The 11,562-nt window shown below is 39.1% G+C and overlaps 1 long non-coding RNA gene across 1 annotated transcript; it reads right to left on the minus strand.

The window, feature by feature from the left end:
* Positions 1-8,336: 8,336 nt before the first annotated feature.
* Positions 8,337-11,276, minus strand: LOC146641370 (uncharacterized). Its single transcript, XR_014909685.1, has 4 exons — positions 10,812-11,276; positions 9,858-10,005; positions 9,681-9,773; positions 8,337-8,871 (listed from the first exon to the last, which is right to left on the minus strand). It is a non-coding gene; the product is annotated as an uncharacterized LOC146641370 (long non-coding RNA).
* Positions 11,277-11,562: the final 286 nt, after the last annotated feature.

Consider the following 11,562-nt stretch of genomic DNA (forward strand, 5'->3'; position numbering starts at 1 on the left):
CCACTTAGAGTTTGACAATAATGTAATGTATGGGAGAGATGCATTATAATAATTATGGTCTTTGTAGTTTACCTGAATATAGACTCGTGAAGTTGTTTTTGCTCCACTCTGCCTTTTTATATATATCTTTACGCACCATTAAAACATTTGCTGAACATAATGCCTGTTTGCCACCTTTAAGTCACTTATCGTTTTGACCTTTCAGAGCAGGTACGATGTAAGAGTTACCGTGTAATTAATTCTTCTCCCTTTAAAACAAATGCCATCTAACACCTTGATTCTATTAGTTGAACATATTCCAGGTTTTAAAGAGCTGTGCTGAGAGGCACTTGGTTAAGTAACATCCCAAGTATTGTGCCAACATAATTAAGTTTCATGAACCACATGCTGTATCAGATTAGCCCATAGATTCGTGTCATTTTGGTATGGAAGAAAGTATATTACGTGTAGCTCGTTATCAGTACAGAGGAGCTAATTCTTAATGCTGCCATCAAGTCTGCCATGCTGAAACGTCATTTAGGAACTATTTTGTTTGTAAAGAGAGGCCGAATGTGATTAATTGTACAGAAAACTAAATTTTCATCAGAATAAACTCCTCCTGGTGTGTATTACTTTGAAATTTGTGATTACATTTCCTTCACTGTCCATCAGTACATCATTTCTTATGTAGGGTGGCATATAAAGGAGCCTGACTTCCTTGTGAATTTTTGAAGTGGTCTTTGAAACTCTTTAAAAATCTTTCTTTGGATACTGGCTGCTTTTCACTCATTTTCAGTCCCAACCTTGCCAACAATAACAGTTTGACAGACATAAAACTGTTATTCTCAAAGAGCTATTATCTGAAAACTTTGCATATCTCAGGATGGTGTGCATTGTGTCCTTCAAAACAGGGATGAAATTGGGCAAGATGAGGACAGAAGAAGACGTACAAAACTATCTACAGCAGAATCTGAAAATCCTATTCATAAGAAATGGGAAAAATCCAGCAAAGACCCGAAAGAGGTCCTGATCTGGACTTCCAGCTGATCCATCTACTGTTCACTAAAGCCTGATCAGAAATGACTTTAGTTGAGGGGTGGCTGTCAAGAAGCCACGCTTATGGAAAGTTTTGTTCATAACATCATCAGTATGTACGAGGTCATGAGAGAGTTACAGCAGTGAGAGTCTAGAGTCATCTGTAAGACACGGTGGAGGTGCTGTCATGGTTTGGACTGCATTTCAGTCAGTGGTGTTGGAGATCTTATTAAAACTAATGGATTTATGAACACAGAAATCCCCCATCAGATTTTATCCACCATGGAGTACCACCTGAAGACCATCTGATTGGCAGCAGCTTCATTTTTCAGTATGACAATGATCCCAAACATACTGCCAGTGGAGTAAAATTATACCTGCATAGGAAAACACAATGGAACACCATCAGTCATGGATCTGCCTCCCCAGAGCCCGGACCTCAGCATTACTGAAGCAGTGTGGGAACATCCTGACAGAGAACAAAACAAAAGACAGAAACATCTAAAGATGAAGATTTCACTGTCCTTTAAAAAGCCTGGAGAGCTATTCCTGAATATCCTCACAGAGATGACAGAGAGCTGCTCAGAGCTCAGATGGAAGGATGAAGGTGGACACACGAAACATCGACTTTCAAACTTGGTAGAATTGTATAAACTTTGTTTTTACCTTATTTCCCATATATGTTTGCACACGTATTCATAAATCTTTACACTTATTTTCCATTTTCCTAGCAAAATGTAAAGAAATTAGGGGTGACTTAACACTTTTACACAGTATTCATACAAAACAACAATAACACTAAGGACACTAATTATACGGTCTTTATGTAATAAATGAACAGATCGTAATCTGACCATGTGACATGTCCATGTGACCAGATGTAAACTGCTTTCTGTTAAATATAAAACTCCAAAATCATGGACACAAGTTCTCACTTTGTGTATCCGGACCAAGGCTTGTAGAATAGTCTTTCATACAGTGTTACCCGAGTTTAATTGCCTAAAGATAAATATAAAGAAGTCTGAACGCTTTCAAAGAGATATTATATGAGATCTTCTTTTTTTAATCCATTTCTTTTATCAACTGATCCTTTTCATCTTCTCTCGTCATCCACCTGATCCATTTGTCTCTCTAGCTACACTTCTCCCTCCCTCCACAGACTTTCCATCTGTTGGCCTTCCTCCATCTCTTCTTCCACCCCCTCCCTTCTCCTGTCTGCCCAGAGTCACCAGTCATCCACCAGCATGCGTTCCTCCTCTGGTCATAATTGAGATCATATGTTGAAGCCAGCGCTGAAACCCAACACGGGACGTCCACATCAAATAAAACCTGCTGTCAGCAGCAGGGCCTGGCTCTGCCAAGCGGGGTGAAACCGTATCTGTGTCGGCCTCACCAACACACCGTAAAATGGGAGCCCAGAAGACCAACAGACATATAGACAGACGGACCACACCTCCCTGGGAGACATTCCTTTCTCCCTCCATCAAAACTACACTTTCTGTAATATTGGTTGGTGCGTTCTCAAATGTCAGAGTGAGGTTTGCAGGCCTTTTCACCTGCAAAAGCTTGTAACTGTCAATCACTGCCAAAAGAGTGAGACGCACACCGATCTGGATGGGATGCGATTTGGATCCGCAGGCCAAGAAGCGTGTCGGCTACTGTCTCTGCAGTTTGGTCATGCTTTTGGCATTCTCATTTGTCATCTGATTGCATTACCGTCCTGCACAAAGAGCTTCTTATCCAAGTGTACTTAGCTGACTTTTGAAATTTACTCATCTTTTCTTCAAGTTGGTGCCAAAGCATGAGCATAGCCATACCACTTAGGTATTTTAATATCACCTTGATTTGTTCATGACGATTGATTTTCAGCTTCATGGACGCTGATTCGAAAAAAAAAAGGCAGGGCAGACTTTTAGTGTAACCTATCTATTCTCCCAAGTGAGTGTTCACAATTACAGTATATACATTTAAAACCTCTCAGCAGCTCAAGGCCAGGGGCATTTCTCGCCATATTTGGGATGGCATTCAGCTGAATTCCAGTTGAGGTTGAACTTGTTTACGTCTCTGCAAATCGGGCTCAGTATCACTTCCATCAATTCTGAATACCTGATCCACACTTTCAGATGACAATAGCTCCCGAGAGACTACATTTGCTTCACTGGACATACATAATTGTATGCGATGGACTTATTCTCAGTAACCAAGGATTTTAAAGGTCTTCTCCTTGTGGTGTTGCATGCACACGGTTTGTGGCCTACCACCCACTGTATAAGGCAGGGGCAGCAGCATTTCCATTTCTCAGCAGATACGACGGAGATTGAATTGCCCTTCTAGTCCCCGTGTCTGAGCAGTGGAGATAGCGATCCAGAGTAAGAGCTGGAAGACGGATGGAGCATCGGCAATGATGGTACTGCTGCCGGTGTCCTGTTGTTCGTCAAGTAGTTGAGAGATCAGATGCTATCGGGGTAGGAGGTGTCTGCTCTGCAGCCTGAGTGCTGCACACGGCAGCCAGTTTACGTAAAGGATAAACAGTGACCCTGGGGTTGTAATCCACTAGAAGGCTGAGCAGGAGCTGTGTGGATTATTGGAGACTAACTGCAGCCTCTCCACTTGTTTTACACCTCAAGAGGATCCTAATTGAGCTAAATCTCATTATTTATGGCTGGCTATGGAGACAGTAATCAGTGTGGCTGGTGTGTCTTTAAACAGATCAGTCAGACGCTGGATCTGTGCATACATACAGGTTCAGTTTCCAGGTTGCTCTCAGGGGAGGACTGAGCAGTGGGAGGGAAAATGTTCTGCGGTCATTAGAGGCTCCAGTGCGCTCTTCATCACTTTGTTGAACACGTTCGAAAGCGAGCGAGACATCTAGAGACAATATGATGGCGCTTTTGCTGCAGGCTAAGCACACCTGGCAAAAAAAATGAACGTCACTGTCACTCCTAAATGACAAATTTAATATTTTCATAAAACAACATTTAACAAGATATTTTCCGACTTTATGTCTTCTGATTTAATGAATCTGACTGATGGAGATCCAGAATATTCATTGCAAGCAGCTACCTAGACCAGCAATTTCCCGTATTATTAAAAGGCAGGGATCGTTGATTTGAAGATATGAAGATATGAAGTTTCATTGCTGGCTGATATGAGAATTATGAATGGTGACAGAGGGCAAGAGCTGACCCTGTGTGGAGCCACGGTACTCGGGACTTTGCGGTTCCACTGATAGACAATGGGGAAAAGAACCTCCGAGAGCAGTTCACGTAAATGTCACTCTTCTTGGACTGCTAATAAAAAAAGAACAGGACTCACGATAAAAGCTGCATTAGAGGAGCAAAAGAAAGAGAAATTAAGCAAGCAAGAAGGAAAAAGGAGGAGGAGGAGAGACCAGTATGTTAATATATTTCAGACAAAAGGAAAAAGATATCAGATGAAATGACGACGCAGAGATTTTGCAAAGATTTTGAGATGGCTGGAGCGAGGTGGTGTGGAGCTGAGCGAAAGAGAGAAAGATGAACGAGAGAGGGGTTTGGGAGTTTAGAAACCTCTCAGCCATATGCATTTCTGTGTCTGCAATATACATGCAAATGGTGGCATGCATGAGTGATATGAAAGCAATGAGCATAGCTAGTTTTTCAGCCGCATTACCCTGAATGATGCCAGGCTCCTGCCTACCTCACACACAGAGCTCACGGGGCTGCAGATGATGCTGGACATTTAAGTCTTTAATTTAGCAATTTTCCTCTATCGGTCTTCTCCCGAGGCACAAAAATGAAACTCCCCAACAATCTTCGATCTTTGCAAACCCCAATTTGTATTCATGACTGCTAAAGCTGAAGTCGTAGCTTGTGTTTCAAGAGTTTTTAACTTTCAATTCGATTTTTTTTAAAAATTTTTTTTATAAATGACAGTTTCGGAAGAAAGATAGAACAGCAGAAGGACAGACATCTCCCTGTAGGAAGAAGAATCTGGCTTTGATTTTGGCACATGCACAGCACATACAGTTACAAAGGAAATCGAGCATAGAAAAGCCAGGAAGACATAAAGCTCCGAGGAAGGAGCTCCGTGTTTGGCTGCCGGATGAAGGGAGTCCTGTCTGCAGCAGAATTTATTGGTGCATGTGGATTCTTGAGAGGATATCATACTGTCGATTTTACATGAAAGAACTCGATAGCCAGCAACAGTTCTGCATACAACATGTGGGTGGGTTTGTGCTCAAGTCTGTCAGAGGACCAGATTTCATATCATTAATATGAGACAATGTTTTTTGGAACGTGTTAGAGGGTCGAGGCTTGCTTTTAGGCCTGAATAATGCATTTTCTTATATACGTCCTCACAAATAGAGGCATGTATGTACACTTTGGCAGATGTAACGATCCAAAGTTTTGGCATGACCCATATATGCAAACCACTAGTCTTCACACATAATCCATCAAGTATAAAATCCACCCTGTCCCATATGAAGAAGAATTTATGGTCAAGCAGAAGTAATGTGTTCGGAGTCTACTATCTGCCGTCTACTTGCAAGAGTGTTTGGGGTCGATGGAGGCAGTGTATAAAGGATGTGGTCCATAAGGCAACGGCGAAGAAGAGCAAAACTCTAACATACAAAGATCTGAAGTGAATCTTCACGGTTAAAAACCACGAGAAATGTCCACTGCATCCACTGTCTGTCCACCGTCGCTCTCGTCCTTATTCTGGACCAGTTGTCAACCAATCAGCACTGGGCAGATGTCAGTTGCAGTTGGGATTTTGATGCATTGGGTGAAAATCCCTCTTTGCTCATTGTCTGAACACAAATGTGTACGCAGACACATTTGCAGGCTTAAATTATACTTAAATCATCACTGGTGAACAGTCCAACTCTACTCAACTGTTTGCCAAAGTCCCGTCAATGAGGGGACAAAAACACATACTGCTGGGTTAGGGTTATCCCCAATAATGGAGGGTAAATGCCCAGTGTAGGGTTTGTAATGTAGACAGTCCAGTGCATCACTTTGGTCAAAACTAATATCTCTACAAATGTTTAATGGAAATTGGTCAATCTAGAGACATTTTTGGTCCTTCAGGAGAGAAATCCTTCTGCTATCATAAGGCCAATATGATGTTTTCCAAAGCATTGCATTAAATTATAGTAGAGATGTACATGATGCCTATAATCCAAATAATTATTGGTCATACTGACTTTTGATCTAACGAAACTGCTAGGTCAAATTTTCGATTTTTCCATTTAACCTTGGTTAATCACTTAATGTCTGCAAAGCTTATAAACCTCTGCTGTACTTTGTTCACAGTGATAATTATTTAGCAACACGTTTAAACTGATGCAGTGTTCAGTATTTAGCTCAACAGACCGCCTCGCAGGTCTGCTTTTATATCAGTACACGTATTCCACAGCGATGTAAAGGAGAGAGCGATGCAAAGGTCTGCTTGGCTTTCTAAATTTTGTCTTTGCTACACTTGAATGAATTTGCCCAGGCACTAAACTACAAAGGCATTGACTAATGATGTTTACATCCACAAGCGAGTATCATCTCATCCTTAGTCTCAATGCAGGAGTCATGGTAAAGCGTTTCTGTATGATCGAGTTGGTATTTGCAGGGTGAAGGTTTACCTATGCATGCATGCTTATTCAGTCTTTTCTGCGGCTCCCCGAAGAACCAACAAGCACTGACAGCACAAGCAAGAGCAGCCCATAGGCTTGTTTGTGACACTGCCCCCTAGTGACAATAAACAGCCACACGATCTACAGTTTGCACAGCCATGTTTATTTCTGTCACTGAATGTTTTTGTTCCTGTCTGTAAGTCAGCTTACTATCTCAAAGATTCTGATGTACTGACCTGGAAGTAGGCTTAGGGTTAGGACTAGGGCTGGTTTCTAGAATCGATTCTATTCCAATTCACAAGGTCCCGATTCGATTCGATCCACGATTACATTCAATTTGAATCAGGAAAATGTTGCCTCAGACAGTCAGAAATATTATAATTCTGATCATTTATCAGTACATGTCCATATTTTTATAGCTTTAAAAAGAAAGCTGACACTTGTGAGACTTTATCAAAGGTGTAAGCATCCCAGCAGGTGCCTTTGTGTCAAAGTAACTGGGGATAAAAGACAGAACAACACGAAGGAGATTTTCCTGGCCTGGCTTTTTATAGCAGATAACCGCCTTAAAAATATACTGCAGTAGAACAAAAACTGAAGAAAACCATGAATCAACATATAAACATTACCTGATGCTGCTGAAGTGAAGCAGAGCAAAGTTACAGGGGTTTTATTAGAGACACAGCTAAGCATGTTGCAATTTTGCATAATTTTATAAAGTTTAAATTTCTTCAGTATTGAACAGCAGAAATTAGGCTTTCTTGTCGGAAGTCAGTTAAATTTAAAAAAAGACAGCGGCCAACAGCACCAAACACACTCATAAAAATTAGTCATTGGATGAACTCAATTTGACTGATGGCAGGTTTTCCACGTAATACATTTATTTTGGTTCAACCAAATCTACATACATCATGACAATTTAATTAAATTGAGTCAGTAGAACACAATTTAAAAGGAAAAAAATTACATTAATAAGATGTGAAAGGTTTTGGTTGGTTCAACTCAATACAATGTCATTCATTTGAGCTAGATTTTCTTTCGAATTGAAATGATTATTTTAAGTTCAACTAAATCATAATTTTAATTACCAGAAAACTAATTTAATTGTTAAAATAATGACAAAATAAATTTGTTTTTTCAACTCAGTTTTATTCACTTGAATTAAAAGCAGAAACAGAATGTTTTGTGAATAAACATACATTTCACATGGTCAAATTAACCTTAACAAAATCAAAGTGCTCACAAAAAAGTGCCTTACATTTGAAATGAATATCAAATCTGAAAAGCACACACCTTTGTATTACTAGGCAAGACTGAAAACAAACTGGAATTTGTAAAATCCGATTTCACGTAAGAATCATTGTATATATATTTATAGTGACACTTGCAGGTAGGTTTTCAGCAAATTCACAATGATAACCTACTAAACATTGCAATTCACACCATATTATGCCAGTCACTGAACATTTTAAACAACCCAAAAATACTTAAATACAAATATATAATGTATATATATATATATATATATATAAAAGATTTTCATTAAGAACATTTTGTGTTACCAAAGGGGAGGTATTTTAATAAAAAAAACCTTTATTTCTCTAATTCAAACTTTTACAAGCTTATAAGAATGGGAACACCAACTTTAAAACACTGGAAGACACCAAACTTGTCAACATTTGTTTTGTCTCTTCGAAAATCCCAAACGCAATTAAAAGGAAGATGCTGGTTACAACCATTGAATTTTTTTTTAGCTAAATTCTCACAGTCCTTTTATCCATCTATAGTAGTATAGATTAAAGGTTACATCACTCACAACAGAACAGCAGACAAAAATAGACAACTTCTATTTTTCAAAAAAAGGGGAAAAAAAAGGTCACAGTTTGAACAAAAGAGATAAAAAGGCCAAAATCAAATTTTGTGCTGGGGTCTTGTTTGCCTAAGCAAACATCTTCAATTTCATTTGTTGCATTTGTACTGAGCCTTTGTCCATCCAGATTCATTAAATTCTTCTGACATAACTCGAAAGTGTACTTGAGGTCATTTGGATAGCTCAGATCAAGTGCATAAATCAGTCCAAAGAGAACGATGAATGACATGATGACACTACCGAGGTTGTTCATAACTGTAGTACCTTCAATGACAACTGCAACATCCTCTGGCTCCTGAATGCCTTCTCTTCTGATGGTGTAAATACCCATGACAGTTGCTGCAGTGGATCTCAACTGTTCATCCTCAGTGGAGGAGGTCTGAAAAACAGGATGTTTCAGGTTTAAGGGCTCTGTCACTTGGAAGGGGAAATATTATGCAAAACTCAGCTTTGTATCCTTTTGTGCTGAAACATGGGTCTCTACTGCCTCTATAAACACTCCAAACATGAATAAAACCCATCAATCTGTTCTCTATCAATAGTTTGGGCTAAGGTATTATGTACCTCCCTTTGGGAGGGGCTTGAAATAGAGGAGCAGCTCCTCAAGTGTCTATAGGTGTAGGTGTGTGTGTGTGTGTGTGTGTGGGGGGGGGGGGGCTGGGTCAATTTCCCTTATTTCATGACAATTGGGGACCTTTTGAAACAGCTTGTTTTAGGCACATTATTCCGGAAACCAGAGGATCGCTGTAACGCCAGTGACACTAGTCAGTGTCTCGATGCAATCTGCTGGGTTCCTTATATAGAAGACTTTTTACTAATTGGCATAATTAACTGAATTTCATTGGAGTGTTTACTTTATGAAGTGCCTTGAGATGACTGTTGTTGTGATATACCGCTATATAAATAAACTGAATTTAAACACTGACAGAAAGTGGATGAATGTTTTCTTCACATTTACCGTGTTTATAGAGGCAGTAGATACCTACATGGCAGCCCCAAAAAAATGAACAATTGAATTTTTACTGAATCTGTCCCCTTAAAAGGTGCTCTCCAGTACAAGTTTCAACAATGACTATTAAGAGTAATACATATTTCACAATTATATTGTCTTATTTGAATATATGAGCATTTTGCGTGCGATGAACCTAACTCAAATTGAATCTAGAAAAGAAAGTGTGATAAGCGTACCAGATACTCCTTGAACAGTAGGTCTGGATCTTCATTAAAGTAGATCACCAGGCTTTTAAGAGTATGCTCCCTCTTTATGTCGATGTCATCACACTAATGCAAGGGTGGGAAAAAAAGGGTGAAAAAAATGGAATTGATTGATTGCATTTAATTGATGGGTTTATCATTAGTACTGACCAAACTACTGATCGCCATGATATCCTTGATCTTTTGGCCCTTTGCTCCCCTCAAAAATTTGCATCAGCTTGTCTGTTAAGTTGTCCAGCTGAGCCAAGAACTTCGCCTGCAGGGGTTTTGTAGTGATCTGCAGGAAGTCTGCATTCACCTGGAAATAAAACATACATAAATATAGTAAACTAGAAGTTTAAATACAGACTGCTGAATCAACACACTGAAAGTTGCTAAACATTTGAACCATCAGTGAAGTTTGTCAAGACCTAAACTGTTTTTAGCTGAGTTTAGGAATATATCGCCACCTGTTGCTTTGGCATGTTCCTAGCAGCGTTTTCCTTCATTTTTGCGTTTACCTGTGGACGGGATTATTTTTTAAAACGAAAACGGAAAATCTCCGTTTTCAAAAATACCTGTGTAAGTGTGGACGTAGCCGAAATCTTTTATAATAATAAATAGGTTTGAACATCACGGGAGTGCGCATTGTGCTGCCTGCAGTTACTCTTCCGGCCACATGGTTCGCTTTTGGTAGCACCCTCAGTAAACTATGTAGTGCTTTTAAAGACACCTCAAAACGATACTTTCTACTAGAAAATGGCATTATATAATAATAAACACAGAATACATAATTTTTAGATTATAAAAAGAAAACGGTAAGAAAGAAGTTAGCTATAGGACATCATCTTTCATTGAGCACAATGGCTAGCTGCTAATAAGCTAGCACACGTTCCGACTTAAAAGTTGGCAGCTACACAATTTCTCCTCTAAAACAAGGCACTTTTGAAAAGACCTGGCTATATTGTCAAAAAAAATAGTATTCAAGCAGAGAAGAGAATGGTAGCACCACCAAAAGTTCAAAAAACAACTGTTACAAGCTTCTATGATAAATAGCATTGCCATAGATTTAGCTGATAAAGAAATACACAATTGGATATATGAAAAAATAATATTTTACCTTACCTGAAGGTGTAGTTTTATCCAAAAAGTACAGAAAGGCCAAGAGCAGCTGCATTCATTTAGGTGATCCTGAAAGAGCGCAAAATTTTCAAAGAAGGCGGACCGTTGTGTAACTCAATAACTTTGTGTTCTTGTAACAAAGACTGCTTTGAGAGAAAATAATTTAGGTTCACCACACGAATAATAATTGCAGTAATGCTGGAGTGCTACATTTGCGTTGAATGAGATTAAAAAAAATGTTTAAGCTTAAAGAGGGGCTTGAATTTATTTCTTTGAGTTTACAAATACTTAATTGCAAAAATGTACTCCTCCTACCCCCAGTGCCCCAACAAACTCATTCATTTTGTGTTCAGAATCAGCCTCTGCTGGTTTAGAATAATTTTAGGTTTACACAAAGAAAATCAAATTAATTTGGTATTTTTTAATTACATTTATGAACAACTAACAAAATTTGTATGTGTTCTTTGAAAGGAGGACCTGAATCTGTTTTTTGAGTGCAACTGGTGGGTAATAAGCAAGCGAATAATGCAGAAAACAGAGATTTTTAGACGGGAAACTGTTCTTGAAGTACACGGAGAGAGAGCTGTGCATGAAGTGTGATTTTATCGTGGTGGAAAGTAAGAGGTGGTGGAAAGTAAGAGGGAATTCATTACGATGTTTATGTGAAGCGAAATGTGAAGCATGGTTTGCATCTTCTTTTGCTGCTGTTTCAATCAATTTTGGTTGGAGAGAGACAAACTCTGCAGCTTCAGAA

Source organism: Rhamphochromis longiceps, linkage group LG23 (assembly GCF_057381845.1).
Source record: "Rhamphochromis longiceps isolate RC_006_pf linkage group LG23, R_longiceps_female_GT1.1, whole genome shotgun sequence".
Classification (NCBI taxonomy): Eukaryota; Metazoa; Chordata; class Actinopteri; order Cichliformes; family Cichlidae; genus Rhamphochromis; species Rhamphochromis longiceps.